This window comes from Macrotis lagotis, chromosome 3, assembly GCF_037893015.1.
Source record: "Macrotis lagotis isolate mMagLag1 chromosome 3, bilby.v1.9.chrom.fasta, whole genome shotgun sequence".
NCBI classification, from domain to species: domain Eukaryota; kingdom Metazoa; phylum Chordata; class Mammalia; order Peramelemorphia; family Peramelidae; genus Macrotis; species Macrotis lagotis.
In genome coordinates this window covers 258941105-258956658 of record NC_133660.1, presented here as the reverse complement: position 1 = coordinate 258956658, position 15554 = coordinate 258941105, and the positions used below count along the sequence as shown (strand labels likewise).

General features: G+C 40.1%; 1 protein-coding gene across 5 annotated transcripts in view; it reads right to left on the bottom strand.

Annotated features, from left to right (window-relative positions):
• EHF (ETS homologous factor) overlaps positions 1 to 14391 on the bottom strand; it is a 61459-nt gene extending 47068 nt beyond the window's left edge. For 3 of the 5 annotated variants that reach the window (XM_074230462.1, XM_074230461.1, XM_074230465.1), the window contains exon 1: positions 14220 to 14390. The gene's annotated coding sequence lies outside the window, so the exon portion shown is untranslated. Of the gene's footprint in view, positions 1 to 12524; positions 12688 to 14219 lie in introns of all 5 variants that reach the window. The other 2 variants (XM_074230463.1, XM_074230464.1) reach the window with 2 other exon arrangements.
• Between the last annotated feature and the right edge of the window lie 1163 nt (positions 14392 to 15554).

Sequence of the window (15554 nt, the reverse complement as noted above, 5' to 3'; positions counted from 1 at the left end):
CTGAGGAGTGTCTATGATTTAGGGAATGGCTTTAACTAGTGACATAAGAAGAAAAACAGAATATCATCACCCAGTAGGAAATGATGAAAGGGACAGTTCCAGAGACTCCTGGGATTAGTATGAATGAATGCAGAATAAACTAAGCAGAAAGAGGAAAACAATTGCCACAAGAACAACAAAATCATGGTTAAAAAAACAATTTGGAAAGCCTTAAGGAACCTTCTAAAAGCTAAGACCAACCACATCTCCAGGGGACCTATGAAAAAGGTGAGAGCCACCTCCCATCAGAAAAGGGTGGGACTCAACTATAGTAAGGTATATATATATATTCAAGCAATTGAAGAGGCGTATATGATGATAGAGTGCTAACATTCTAATTGTGTCCTTTCAGAATTTTAATGTGTTAAAAGAATATAGAGGAAGTTATTTAAGAAAAACAGAGAGGGGCAGTTGGATGACACAGTGGCTAGAGCATGGATCCTAGAGTCAAGAGGACTTGAGTTCAAATCCTGCCTCAGACACTTAATAATTACCTAGCCTTGGGCAAGCCACTTAACCCCACTGCCTTGCAAAAAAACAAAAAAAAAGAGGAATTGGGTTTGGGGCAGATCCAGTTCTGAAGGTTTTAAGAGAAGGGAAGGTAAAAAGACTAGATCAGAGTTCAAAGGAGGGAAGAAGAGGTAGAAAATATATATATATTTATGTTTATGTATACATATATATATAATATATATATGTGTATAGTTTTTAAATTTTTTTTTCAGGTGATCAGGGTTTAAGTGATTTGCCCAGGATCAAACAACTTGAATGTGTCTGAGGCTACATTTGAACTCAAGTCCTTCTGACTCTAGGATCCATGCTCTATCTAGCTATATTTTTCAACTCCGCTCACTGGATGGATTCATGTTTGACCATGCTGATTTGTTACAAGGTCGGGATGTTCTTTCATTCCCTTGATTTTTAATTCATCATGGGGGGAGATGGGGTAAGTCGTATTGCCAAAAATGAGAAGAACTGTAACTTTTTTTTAATACACAGAAGGAAGTTCAGAAGATTTTTATAAATAGAAGTCAGACAATGTGGACAAGCAAAGCAGTTGTGAAAGTTACATGTGGAAAAAATATATATTGACCCTACCTTTTTATAAAGTCATATGAAATGAAGATTCACAATTGTGTAACCCTCTTTCCCTCTTTTTGAATTCTGCTGCACATATCAAAATGTTCAGATGTGTATTGTTAAGTTCAGAATTTTTAAAACCAGGATCACCTCCAATCAATCAATAAGCTTCTATTTACTGACTACTGTGTACAGGTCACTATGCTAGATGAGGAGAATGAAAAGACAATGAGGCATCATTATCTCATCTTATTATCTCAGAGAGAATAGCTAACATTTATTTAGTGTTTACTATGTGATAGCCATTGTGCTAAGCACATTACAATTATTTCATTTGATCTTTGTAATAATCATGTGAGGTAGAAGCTGTTAATAATAGTTTAATAATAATAAGAGATGAGAAAATTAAGGTAAACAGAGGTTTTGACTTGTCCAGGTTCACATAGGTTCTATAGCTGGATTTTGAACTTGGGGTCTTCCTAAGTCCAGGCCTGGTACTCTATCCATGGTGACATTTAACTGACCCTAGAGAAAGGCACTAGGGTCCTATTACTTCACTAGCATATGGAAACCTCCTATTTCAGTTGGTAGAAATTGAAACGCTGTCCTCTATGCAAAATCATGCATGCACCATAATAAAAATTATATATTTCTAAGATGCCATTAAGGTTTTATAAATTGATTTCTTCATAATCACTGGGAAAATGTAATTATTATTCTGTTTTTACAGTTGAGTCAATTGAGGCTTGTAGAGTCAAAGGGGGAGCAATGATTATCATTGGGAAAGGAGAGTTCCTAGAATATAATAATAATAATAATAATAATAATAATAATAATAATAATAATAATAACAATAGTAATGAGATCCCCATTTTACAGATGAGGGAACCAAGACTAGAAAAAAAGGCTAAGTGACTTGCAAAGGGTTTTTGAGCAAAACCTTATTACCCAAGCCAAGATTGTAACCCAGGGCTTCTGACTCCAGATACAAGTGTACCTGCCACTTGCTTACCATCACTTAATAAGTCCCAGATACTGTATTAAAAACTGAGAACATAAAGGTGAAAAACAGTCTCTGCCCTCAAAGAGATCCCTCTGTAATAGGGGAGAGACAACATGCCCACGGCTCTGCTCAAACAAGATATATGCAGGATAGAATGAAGACAATAATTGAGGAAGGCATGACTATTAAGGGGAATTGAAACTTTTAAGAAGCTAAGGAGGCTGAGACGAAAGTGGAGAGAGATTCAGGCATGGGAGAACTAGGGAAAAGTCAATAAAAGTGACAATTAGTTGGAGACAGAGTGGGAAGAACAGCAAGAAGACCAGTATCCCAGAAAGACAGAGCACATGGGAGAAAGAATTAGGAAGACTGAATAATAAGTAAGAGTCTGGTTAAAAGCCAAACAGACATTAGATTTGACCCTGAAAGTAATAAGAGAACCACTGAAGTATATTGAGGCTGTGGGTGGAGAACAGGGAAGGGTAACAAGGTCAGACCAACCAACCAGCGGGGAGACGAATCAACAGTCTATTGCAATAATAAGAGTAAACACATAATAAATTCTTGTTTACTTGACTTCAGTGCTACATGAATATGGAAAGACATCAAAGAATAGTGGCCAGGAAGTCCTGGGTTCAAAGTCTCACTGCTGATACAATATTGACAGCGATCACTTATTGACAGTGCTTGTCTTTGATAAAGGAAGTCTTCTAGGGTAATAATAATAATAATAATAATAGCCTCCCCATTTTACAAATGAGGAAACTGAGGCTAGAAAAAAAGGTTAAGTGATTGGCCTAAGGTGACACGGTTACTAAGAGTCTGAGACAAGATTCAATTTGGTCTTTGTGACTCCAAGTCCAACCCCCCACCTACCTTGTTACTTAGCATAGGTCCACTCCCTATGATTATTGTTCTTCTTATCATCATCCCTTGTGCCGAGTTCCACTATGACCCAATGAACTGAGATCACCTTTAAGTAAAACTTTTATGCTTGATAGTAACTTCAGGCTAGGCCACAGCAAAATAAATTCTTTCTTCTCTTACAGTCAACGACAAATAGCCCAGAAAGAAGAGAAAAAGATGGCTTACTTTCAAGTATTCAATCTATTGGTTTTTCCAAATGTCACAACCTGAAAGCCCAAATTCCAGGGTGCTCCTTAAATTGGTTCAGAGACAATGGGATTGGCAAATCCCAGGATTTTCTAGTATCTTTTCTGATCCTGGAACTCCTCTCCTCCTCCTCCTCCTCCTCCTCCTCCTATGGCCCTTTATCCAAGGGCTCAGAGAAAGATAGGCTGGTCTATTAGGTGAGTACCAAACAAAGCTTCACACCATTATAGTATTAGTACAAGGGTGTGACTCACTTATGGAGGGTGTGGACAAACCTATTTTAACTACACAAAGAAAATGGATCTCAAGAGAAGCAAGACCCCTTATAATGCAATTCAATCAATTCCAACTCAACAAAAGCTCATTAAGCACCTTTTTGTTTACAAAATATAATGAAGATTATATAATGACAGAAGAGTCCAGAATCTTTCCCACTTGTGGTTCCTCAGTTTGGCAGGTCATTTATTACATTTTTACTATAAGAATCTGGGGATTCAAACAAAGGTAAATGTAGATTCCTGCCCTCTAATGGTGGAGTCAACCTGCAAACTCTGTACAACCAGGATAGATACACCACCCTACAATTTATGGTGACTGCTTCTGGGTGGAATCATTCAGAAAGCAAATCTCTTGGCACTGTACAGAAAGAACCCATATATTCATCCCCGGGCCTCTTAAATCACCGTAAGTAGCCTTCAAAGCTCAATCCAGGACTGGTTCCCACAAAACACTTTCCAGATCCCCCACAATGTCAATGCATCCTCTTCTGAAATTATAGACTGTGTATTTAGTTATAGTCAGCCAATCAGCAGGCACATAGTAAATTCTCAATAAATGTTTGTTGAATTACATTCTGAATAGTATACATACTGGAAGCACTAAGGCATAATGAATAATGGAGTGCCGGGCTGGAAGCCAAGAAACTGGATTCAGATTCCATCTCTAATACCTATTGGCTGGTGACCACTTAATTTCAGGGAATTCTCTGAGACTCTACCTTATTAACCAGCTGCTGTAATAAGTTCCAAACCTCCCAATTCAATCATAGATCCTTGACTATAGAGCTAAACTTGGCCCCAAACTGACTTGTCCTCGTTTTCCTAACTTGTCCAGAAGCCAGTGCGCTAAATAAATGCCTACCAGTTTATTGAATCAAGGTTGAGATCCAAGAGGATCTCATGAGCCAAAGTAACCTGCAATCAGCCCATAATCATTCATTATTATATAATATAATTATAATATTATTATCAACCCTGCACAAGGAAAAGAAAGAAACTTTTATAAATTACCTACTATGTACTAAGCACCAGGCTAAGGTTATACAAATTAAGATAAAATACAAACAGCTGTTCTCTTGCCTCGAGGAGCTCACATTCTTTTGAAGGAGATAACATGTAAGTAATTATGTACATACAAGATATAGTGCCTGCCATGACTTCCTTTAAATCTCTTCGGCATGAAACCTTTCCCAGGTCTCTTTAGTACCGCCCCGTGATACTATCTCCAATATAGTCTGTATATATCTTGTTCAGTCCTTTCAGTTGTTTCTGACTCTCCCTGAGTCCAGTTCGGGGTCTTCTTGGAAAAGATCCTAGAGTGTTTTGTCATTTTCTTCTTCAACTCCTTTTACAGATGAGGAAACTGAAGCAGATATGGTGAAGTGACTTGTCCAGGGTCACACAGTTAAAAAGCATCTGAGGTCAAATTTGAATTCAGTTCTTCCTGACTCCAGTTTGGGAGCTCTATCCACTATGCCATATATATATATATATACACACACACACACACACACACACATAGAGATATAGATATAGATATAGATATAGATATAGACAGATAGATGGATGTATGGATATGGATATAAACATATATATTTATACATATGGAAATATACATTTATAAAATCTATTTATGCACATTTTCCTGTATCCCATCTGTATCATTAGACTGTGAACTCTTCAAGAGAAGATACAATGTTTTTGTCTTTCTTTGTATTCCCAGCCCTGAGCCTAACATCTGGTTCTAGGTCTTCATACATTCCAGCTGACTATATAAATGAAGTACATTACCAAATCAAGAATTTTCTAAGAAATCCCGAGAGTGATCACAAAAGAATTCTTGAAACTCATGAGATCAGATTGAGAAGCTGGAACAGCCCCCATTTTCTCCTAATACCCATGCAATGCCAAGAGAACTAGAGGAAGGTTCCCCAATTTGTGAGGGGACTCTACTGAACAGGGACGAATAGAATAGGGTGATAAGGAATAGATGGAGTCCTTTCTGCACAGTGTGCCAGTGTGCACGAGAAATGTGGGAGAGGGGATATTTGTCTTCATTGGGATGATAGTTGTTTGGGCGACATTTTTGCTACAAGAGCCAACAGAAGGACTTTGAGGTCAGAGTGAGCCCTGGTTGAAGCAGTTGTGGATGGTTATTGTGAAGAAGAGATTTATGGGAAGCAGAATAGCTGTCTACAGGGATATAAAAGTTGTTCAGAGGAAGGGGGAGCAGACTTCTGTTTGGCCCCAGATGGCAGAAATAGAAGCAGAAGGAAGTTGCAGAAAGGCAAATTGAATTTAGTATATGTCAGGGAAAACTTTCTACCAATCAGAAGGCAGATTCCCAAAGCGGAATGGGCTCCCTCAGAAGATCTTATATGTATCTGTCTGTCTCTCTATCACACACACACACACACAAAATAATGGTAGGAAGAAAGAAGGGCTTCAAGCCCTTTTTTCCCCTAAGCTTATTCAAAGGAGGTCTTTATTGAAGGCCCATTTGGACGTCAATGAGGCCAAGAGACCTTCAAAACTCGAATCCAATAGCTCTTTGATTATGTAGATAAGGCCCTGCTACTCCCTAGGCTCAAGTGGAATCACAAATTTATTTCCATAGCCTGAATCTTTTTACACTTGGATTTGCATGAAGACTATAGGGCAAGTTTCAGGCAGGGAGTTCCTAATTCTGCCCCCGAGGAGTTTGCTATGGTCACTCCCTCCCCTCAGAGATGCTAGGTAGCCATTCCAATCAAAAATTCAATTTTCAATAAGAATTTATTAAGCACTCAATATGGCTAACTTAAGGCAGTTAGAGAGCATGGAACCCTGGATATAGAATCAGAGGCATCTTCCCGAGTTCAAGTCTGACCTCAGACACTTACTCACTGTGTGACCTTGGCCAAGTTATTTATTTATCTTTCCAGTATCTTTGCCAAGAAAACCCCAAATAAATTACAAAGTGTGGGACAAAACTAAAATGACAAAAAAGATTCTTTGGTTAGACCACTAGATGGTAAATCAGATACAGCACTGAAGTCAAAGTTGGCCTCAGATGCTGCGACTCAGGAACAACTCAGCTTCCTCACCTATAAAATGTACATTTTGACCTTCCTCAAAGCTGTTGTGAGGCTCAAATGAAATATTATTTGAAAAGCAACTATATCAATCTTAAATCACTATATAAATGTTAACAATTATTGCGGTTGTTTAGTCAAATCTGACTCCCCATTACCCCCTTTGGGGTTTTCTCTGCAGAGATAGTAGAGTGGTTTGCCATTTCCTTTTCCAGCTTGTTTTATGGATTAGGAAACTGGGAGGGAAGAGGGCTTAAGAGGCTTGTCCAGGGTCATACAACTACAAGTGTCTGAAGCTGGATTTGAACTCAGATTTTCCTGACTCCAGGTCAGGCATTCTATCCACTAAGTCACTTACCTGCTGGGTTCAAATGCCATCTCAGATGATTGCTAGCTGTGTGACCCTGGGCAAGTCACTCAACCACTCTCAGCCCCTCAGTTTTCCTCATATATAAAATGGTAGTTAATAATAACACCACTTCACAATGTTGTTGTGAGGGATTGAATGAAATTATGGATATAATGCATGAAATAATATACACAAAGAGTTTTGCAAACTTTAAAGCATTATATAAATTGTGTGTATTGTTGTGTGGCAGGCACTAGGCCAGGTGCTGGTGAGTCAAAGGGGCAAGGGAATTGGTTCCTGCCCTCAGGGGGGTCTATGGGCTGAGCCAGCAAGTCCAGGTCTATACAAGACACCTGCAAAGTAATGAATGTGGTAGCTGAGCCCTGGAAGCTGAGGAAGGTGGAAAAAAGATCAACATCTCGAAGTAAGCAGATCCTTAATTGACCTGGGAAGGGATTTTAACAGGTGGAGGTGACAGATAGCCCTTGCAAATACACTGAGGTGGGAAATGAGAGTCACCCCTCTGGATTGGTGGTGGGGGGTAGGATTTGACACATTTGTTGTCTCTTGGAACCCATTGATCTTCCCTAAAAATGAGTACTTTTTCCCACCCTTAGCATCCCCCTTCACATTAAACTAATGGCCTCAGCTAGGGCATCAAGGGACAGGAAAGTCAAGAAATGCAGCCTATATCAATCACTCCAAATATTCCAAGCTATAAGCCATTGGCTTTGGTTTGCTGCCAGTGAAATGAAATGTCTAATTGGGGTGGGGGAAGAGGAGCTGGGGTCCTTTTGCAACATATAGTGCCCTATACCTTGAATTCAAATACTAATGAAAATCCTTGGAGAAACTGGAAGTCTGGGTTCTGGAGGCCAAAAAAACAAACAAACAAATTAAAAACCCTCACAGGCCTCACATGTCCAGTCAGCCAATACAAGAGCCTGGGACCCTATAAAACCACCACCAGCAAAAATAGAATTGTGGTTAGGTGTTAGTGAAATCCATTTCAAAGGAGCTATTTTACAGGCTGTCTCATTTAAAATGAGGCCAATTAAAAAGCTGGGGGCCTCTTTAAATGGGCCACCCTACACGTTCCTGATGATAGGGTCTCCTTGTGCCAGTGGGCATCTGAGGTATCATTCCAAGTCTGTTGGTAAGAAGGTTTGTTTGCACACCCTATGATGTACCTCCTCTCTTGTCTGCCCAGCCTTCCTTCACTTTCTTTAGGGACCTAAACTCTCTGACCCACCTAATAAGATGGCAGCAACATTGTGAAGCCAAAGACTGTGATTGAACCTGCAGGCTTAACCATAGTAAGGAAGCGTTAATTAAATTCTTATGTATTTCAGACATTGTGCTAAGACTGAAGTTACAAAAACAAGAGAACAACCACATCAGGGTTGACTTTTCACTTTTTTAGCTTATTGACTTAAGTCTTATGGTAAAAATAATCAGAGGGATCGATTATAAAGAAAACAAAAGATTCCAAAAGCCTCCCAGTAAGTAGGGCCAAAAGTACGTTGACTCCAGCCCTCTCTTCCATTTCATTCTCAGGCAAACCTCCATAGAGTCGATCCCCTGGGTGACCCAGTGGATAGAGCATCGGCCCTGGAGTCAGGAGAACCTGAGTTCAAATACCGCCTTAGCCATTTAATAATTGCCTAGCTGTGTGGCCTTGGGCAAGCCACTTAACCCCACTGCCTTCCAAAAAAAAAAATTAAAACCTACATAGAGTCGAATTTGGTTGGTAAAGGGAATAAAGAGAGGGGTTGGAAGGGACACAGGAGCACCTTAGTCTAACCTGGACCTGAACAAAAATAACACAAGAGCCCCCCAGTCTAACTTGGGCCTGAACAAATATTCCCTCTCCAATATGCCTAATCCAGGAGTCATCAAGTCTTTCCTTGAAGATCTCCAATGGGAAGCCAGTCATCACACCGGGACTGCTCCCCAAGTGAAGTTAGTTTGTTTAATTTCAGACTTCAAACCTAAATTAGTTCTCGATTTTCATTTCTTTCTCCCATGTCTGCTCATATTTTTGCCTAGATTCTCACATCTAAGATACTAGGCATTAGAAAGGCATGGGACTAATTCAATGAATCTTAACTAGGAAACCAAAAAGCTTTAGTTTGGTTATGTATTTAGTGGTCAATTTATGTATGTTAAAGTTTCACTGATGACTTTTTTTTTGCAAGGCAATGGGGTTAAGTGGTTTGCCCAAGGCCACACAGCTAGGTAATTATTAAGTGTTCAAGACTGGATTTGAACCCAGGTACTCCTGACTCCAGGGCTGGTGCTCTTCTATCCACTGTGCTACCTAGCTGCCCCACTGATGACTTTTTAAAAAAATTTCTGTTAATACATTTTGCTTTTATATCACATTTGTTTCTGAATGTATCCCTTCCCCCTCCCGCCCAGTAAGTAAAAAATTTTAAAAGGGAAAAAAAAAAAAAATCAACAAAAGTATGTATATTTCTAATGTCGTACTCTTTTCTGAATATACCCATTCCCCATTCCCCTCTAATAGGTTAAACAGAAAAATTATTATATAAAATAAAATAATATAGCTACGAGATCTGACAACTTATACAGCATTCCACACCCATTGGGATGGGGGCAGAGTGGTGGAGAGGGTCATCTCTGGGCCTAATAGCTAAATAGAATAAAACTCTTAAATTTACCCACTTCCCCTCAATCCCATTAAATACCAATGAAAAAGATAGTTAAGACTACTAGCCTCATAGCATCTCGAAGAGGCATCGCCCACCTTAGTTTCAGTCTGGAGACATCAAATGAAAACCAAAAGGTCAATGCACCACAAGATCTCATCCACCGAACTGCCCACCCTTACCCCAACCCAATCATGGAACCAGAAAGCTCCAGGGACCATAGAAATCTGCAACCGCAGAAGCATCACTTGGCTCAGGGGTGAGTGAGGTAGTCTCCAGATAGTAAGATGTTCATTCAACATAGCAGAGAATAAGTTTCAATGAAACCTGATTCCAAGGTTTCAGTAGGTAGGTCAATGGCTTTGGAATCAAGAAAAGCTGCCATACTAATAGCTACTAAGAAAGACAAGCTTGGGACCCTGGGCAACTCAAGCTCTCTCCCCTTCAGTGTCACCATTTGAATTTCTTTTCCACCCCTCACCATTGGCCTAGTAACATGCATAGTGCTTTGTAAATCTTAAAACACCATGTAAATGTGAACTATTCTTATTATTTATTCATTATTTTTTACTTATCCTGAACACAAAACAATATGACTTTAATACAAATTATATTGTAGAAGCCCCTTCCTTAGCAAGTTGGCTGTTCCTTTCCCTCTATTCCTAGTCTTGCCACTATTCAAGTCCTGGATGCCTTGAATTTCCAATCAGATCTAGTCTCCCTCCCTCCTCATTTTACAGATAAGGAAACTGAGACCCACATTAAAAACAGGATTTGAATTCACATTCCTGGATTCCAAGTACAATGCTTCTTCCATGGCCCAAGAGCTCCCTCTACCCACCCCCCACCCTGCCACCTGCCACCATGAGAAGCACTTTATATTTGCCTCATCAATGATTCTCTTTTTTTTTAAAGCCAAGAAGGAAAACTTTCATTTGGCTTGCTTGCCCAGACCACAGAGCCCCACAATGGCAAAGCCTGGAAAACAAGAGAACTTAGCAATGAACTATCTTATAACCAATGAATGCACAGAATAATCCTAGCCAAAGAGGCAGGAGAGAGTATTTAGGTCTGAACAAAGATTGCATCTGACCCTTAAAAACCATAACTGATCTGTATTTTTCCAGATCCCAAAGGAAGTTTTGAAGAAAAAAAAAATCACACCTTCTTGAAAGGACTTGACCAAACACTGATGTCTAAGGGAAAAAGGGTGGACTAAATGAGCTCACCCTGCCCCTTCCAATCCAACCTTTCTGTTCTTCATTCTGCAACTAAATTGAACCCTGAATTAAGGGACCAGTTTCCAGAGAAAACAGTGGAGTGGATAGGTTGCTATAACTAGGTAGGATCCAGAGTTTATTTGGCTTTCTTTGTGCCCTCACAATTCTGACCTGACCTGATCCCACTTTCTAATTCACCACTGTTTACCTACAACTTGCCGGACAACCTTTTTTCATCTATAAAACTTGAACTGGACTAGACTAAGATCCCCTCGAGCTCTATCATCCTATGATCCCGTGACCTTGGAGGATTACTTTAATCTCCCTGTATCTTTATTTTGTTCTCCACAGTCCACAGTATAAATACTGTCCCAACCCCTCCAAAGCTTACAAGGTGATTTTGAAGATGGATTAGATAAAGTCTGGAAATTAATGGGAGCTCCTTGCAATGTACCACTAAAAATACGAGATTGAGTGATTAGGCTTGCTCCAGCCAAATGGCAAGTCAAGATAACTTACAGAACACCCTGTCCTGCAAAGATATTCACAGTTCTTTCAAATCACTGAATCTCAGAAGGAACTTCAGAAGACCATCTCAACCAGCCTGCGCCCCAATAGAAATCTCTCTATCATTCTCAACAAATGTTCAGAGGCCTTAACTCAAAGACCTCCCAGCAAGGAGAGCCCATTCCACTTTGTGATGACTTTAGTTTTTAGAATCTTTTTCCTTATGTGACTGGGGTTTCTTTTTTCCCCCCTTATGTGGCTAGGTTTGATTATTTTTTCCCTTATGTAGCTGGGGTTTTATTTTTTTCCTATATGTTAATCTCCTTGCAACCCAGTCCCTTGTTCTGGAATCTGGGACCTTCAAATATAACCCCATAACAACTGTTTGTTCCTCTCTTCAATACAGTAAGCAAAGTGAGAGTTAAGCCCTGGCTCACATTTATGAACTAAAAGAACCCCAATGGGGTCTGGGGACCATTCTCCATTAACCTCGTTCCAGTCCAGTTCATCTTTGAAATTTATCCCACCACACACACACACACACACACACACATAGACAATCTTGCAAGTACACATACAACCTACTCAGTTGTTAATCCATCAACAAACATTTAAGAGCCTACTGTGTACTAGCTAAGGCGATCTACCTCAAATTACTTTATATTTAGTGATCTGTAGACATATCATATCCATTGCTGCCCCTACTTAGTAGAATATAAACTCCTTGAGGACAGAGTTTGTTTGTCTTAATGTTTTGACCTGCATTCTTGGATTGAATGTAATTGAATTGTTTTCCTAGGAGATTTTATAATCTTACATAATGAAATATTCCAAAATCTCAGAGCCTTCCTAATCAGGAAAATTCTTTTTTAGAGCTTTTCTGCTGTAGATTAAACCCAGCCTTGATAGTTCAAACCCTTGCTTTCCCAGTTCATTTCATCTTTCACCCAATACAATAGAAGTGAAAAGCCCCTCCAGGGCCCCACAATAATCTTTCACGGTTTAAAGGCTATTCTCACTCCACCAGTAACACAATCACAAATAAACCTTTCTTTCTCACATCCATCCTTAAGGGATCTAGCTCCTGTATTCGATTTTTTCTCAACAGACTCTAAGACATCTCCCCTCTCCTCCCAAATCTGCCCACTGTCAATTCACAGATTCCAAACTAGAAGACCTAATGAGTTACCTTGTCTAGCCCCTCCTTTTACGGATGGGGAAACCAAGGCCAGGGGCATTAAATGACTTGCTCAAAGTCATACAGGTAGTATTCAAACTCAAGGCATCTGTCTTCAAATCCTGAACGTTCTTTCCGTAGCACCAACATTGTTCTCTGAAGGCAGAGACAGCAACTGGATAAATTACAATTGAACTAAATTCAGACTCTTTAGGCCACCTGCACCATCTTGAACACACAATTCCAAAGAGGTTACTGTATGGAGAATTTATCACTTAGTAGATGATAAATAAAAAACTTAATGAATGCTTGGAAACTTACTAACCAAATCTCCTGTGGTTTAAATCTTGTGGAGACCTTCCCGGAGGACTCTTACTCCCTACAAGTGACTGGCTCTAAATGCCCTACTATCCTGGGATGAAACTTGACCATAAATTATCCATACTTGGGATACCTTGGGAAGACCTCTAAGTCACTTCTGCTTGCCTATCATAACTGTCCTTTTATATGGTAAACAAAAGACTAGCCAGTCTAACCTCCTGCAATATGTTGAGATTCTTTGCCTTCAACAGCTCCCCTCCCACCCCCACCCCCGACCCCAACAGAAATATTTCTTACGATGCCTCTTTCCCCACTCCTGTTTCCTCTAGCAATCCAACCTCATCTCCGACATAAAGTAAAAAAAGGTTTGGATCATTTAAGGTCTCTGCCCCCTCCCTTTTCTCTCTCTCTCTCCACTCCCCATTTTCAGGTATTTCCTACCATTAAGTCACCCCAAGGCTCTACTGACTGCTGCCTTCCTACAGAAATGGTCCCAAGTCAGGAAAATTACAAACAGGAGGCGTCTCTAGGAAACAGGACTATAAGCAGGGCAGCTGCTTAGTAAGCCACTAGGTAGCTCTACCTGTCAGTTTATTTCCTAACCTAGGGAGCCGGCTGCATTAGAAGGTCAAAGGCAGAAACTTTGGGAGATTACAATGTCTCTCTTGGGGGACCCATGAGCAGGCCAGCAGACTCCCACATGTTCACTCCATGAACTCCTCAGAAAAGTGAATAAAATAAAATGAAGGGGTTCTAGGTTCCTGGGCAATTCAGTACAGTCTATGAACTCAAAAAAATAAATAAAATAAAATGAAGGGGTTCTAAGCTCCTGGGCAGTCCAGTACAGTCTATGAACTCAGAAAAATGAATGAAATGAAGGGGTTCTAGGCTCCTGATCAGTCCACTACAGTCTATGGACTCAGAAAAATGAATAAAATGAAGGGGGTTCTAAGCTCCTGGGCAGTTCACTACAGTCTATGAACTCAGAAAAATGAGTAAAATGAAGGGGGGTTCTAAGCTCCTGGGCAGTTCAGTACAGTCTATAAATACCTTCCTAGAAAAATGAATAAAATAAAAAAAGAAAGGAAACCAATGATATTGAACTGAGGTTAAAAAAAAGTTCCTGAAGTCCAAGTTAAGAAACCCTATTCTAGGGAGAAATCACACTGAGGGAGAACCAGGGAGGCAGCCAACCAAAGGTAAACTGGCTTTCATTTTCTGACCAACCGACATCAGGGAGGGAGTGAAGAGTCAAAGATCTCAGTTTCCCAACTCTCTGGCAAGCTATCTGGGCCAGAAGGTATAGGCTTCTTTTCTTGCTCGAGTAGTAGCATTTCAGCATTTTAAAAAGAGAAAGAGACAGAGAAAAAAAACAACTCAACTTACCTCATTTAACTAAAGATTTGGTTAGGAAATCCAATAGCAGGGTCTAGTGAGGAGGCTGGCCACAGGGAAACAGACAGCCTAGCTCCTAGAGGTGATGACCAGCCTTAGTGGGGTGTTAGCTATCACTTCCCAGCTCTCCTAAGAGTGAAGATGAATGCATAGGACATTAATTTTAAATCATTTTGTAGGATGTTAAGCAATAGGCCACCAACCGGGAATTCCCTAAGTCACTTCCCCCTCTCCTGATTGGCTGCTGAGGCCTTAATACATTAAAATAAAGGATTGCAAACATGGGCTCATTTGCATGTGTAGCTCACACTTTAGTATTCAACCAAAACAGGTCTAACCAGGTTATGACTGTCTCAGGGAAAGAGAAGCAACCTGTTAATGGATGAAGAATTGATCTGGCAGTTACAGTTCTTTCCAGCCTGGAGGCTTACTTGAAGGAGCAGAATGCCAGAGCTTGGGTTGGTTGGAAAGGACTCACAGAGAAAGGCCAGCTAGCCCAACCCGGACCTAGTCTGGAATCCCCTACAACATTTCCAAGAAAGGGATTTTTTTTATTTTTGCATGTGAGAAAGGATAATAGATTGAGAGCTGAGAAGGATCTTAGGGGTCAATTTGTCCAATCTCTTTTTTTTTTCAGATGAGAGCCATGAAGTTTCTGATGGGGACCACAGATACCACAAATTTGAAGCAGATGTCCATAATTGTTTTCACTTTATACAGTTAAAAACATTATTCTGAGAAGGCTTCACCAGACTGCCAAAGGGATCCATGATACCGCCCCCCCAAGAAAAGAATAAGAATCTCTGATTTGGAGCTAAATGGGGCCAAAGAAATAATCTGATCCAAAGACCTCATTTGACGGATGAGGCAATGAGGGAGAGAAGGTAAGTGACTTTAGCTAGGGCAAGCCAGCATATGACTGTGGGTCTTTACGATGCCAAGTCCAACATCCTAACCCACTCTGTTCATTCTATCTAATGTTCATTAAGAAGTTTCCCTTTCCATTCCCCTATGGGTGTGATTGTCCAGCATCCAACATCACCCTCTTCTAGATATGTTATAGCTTATCCTGATCTTTTGATGTAACTGCCAGAACTGGCTAGTATTCTTCAGAAGTCATCAAATCCAGGTAGAGTTCAGAGGGCATCATATGGATAGATTGATAGATAGCTTAATCAATAGATAGATAGATAGATAGATAGATAGATAGATAGATAGATAGATATGGTTGGTTGGTTCTTGTCCTTTGTTTTCAAAGAAGACCAAAATGACATCATTATGTTTGAGACAAATTACAGTGTGTGTGACTGTGGCTGATCAGACCTA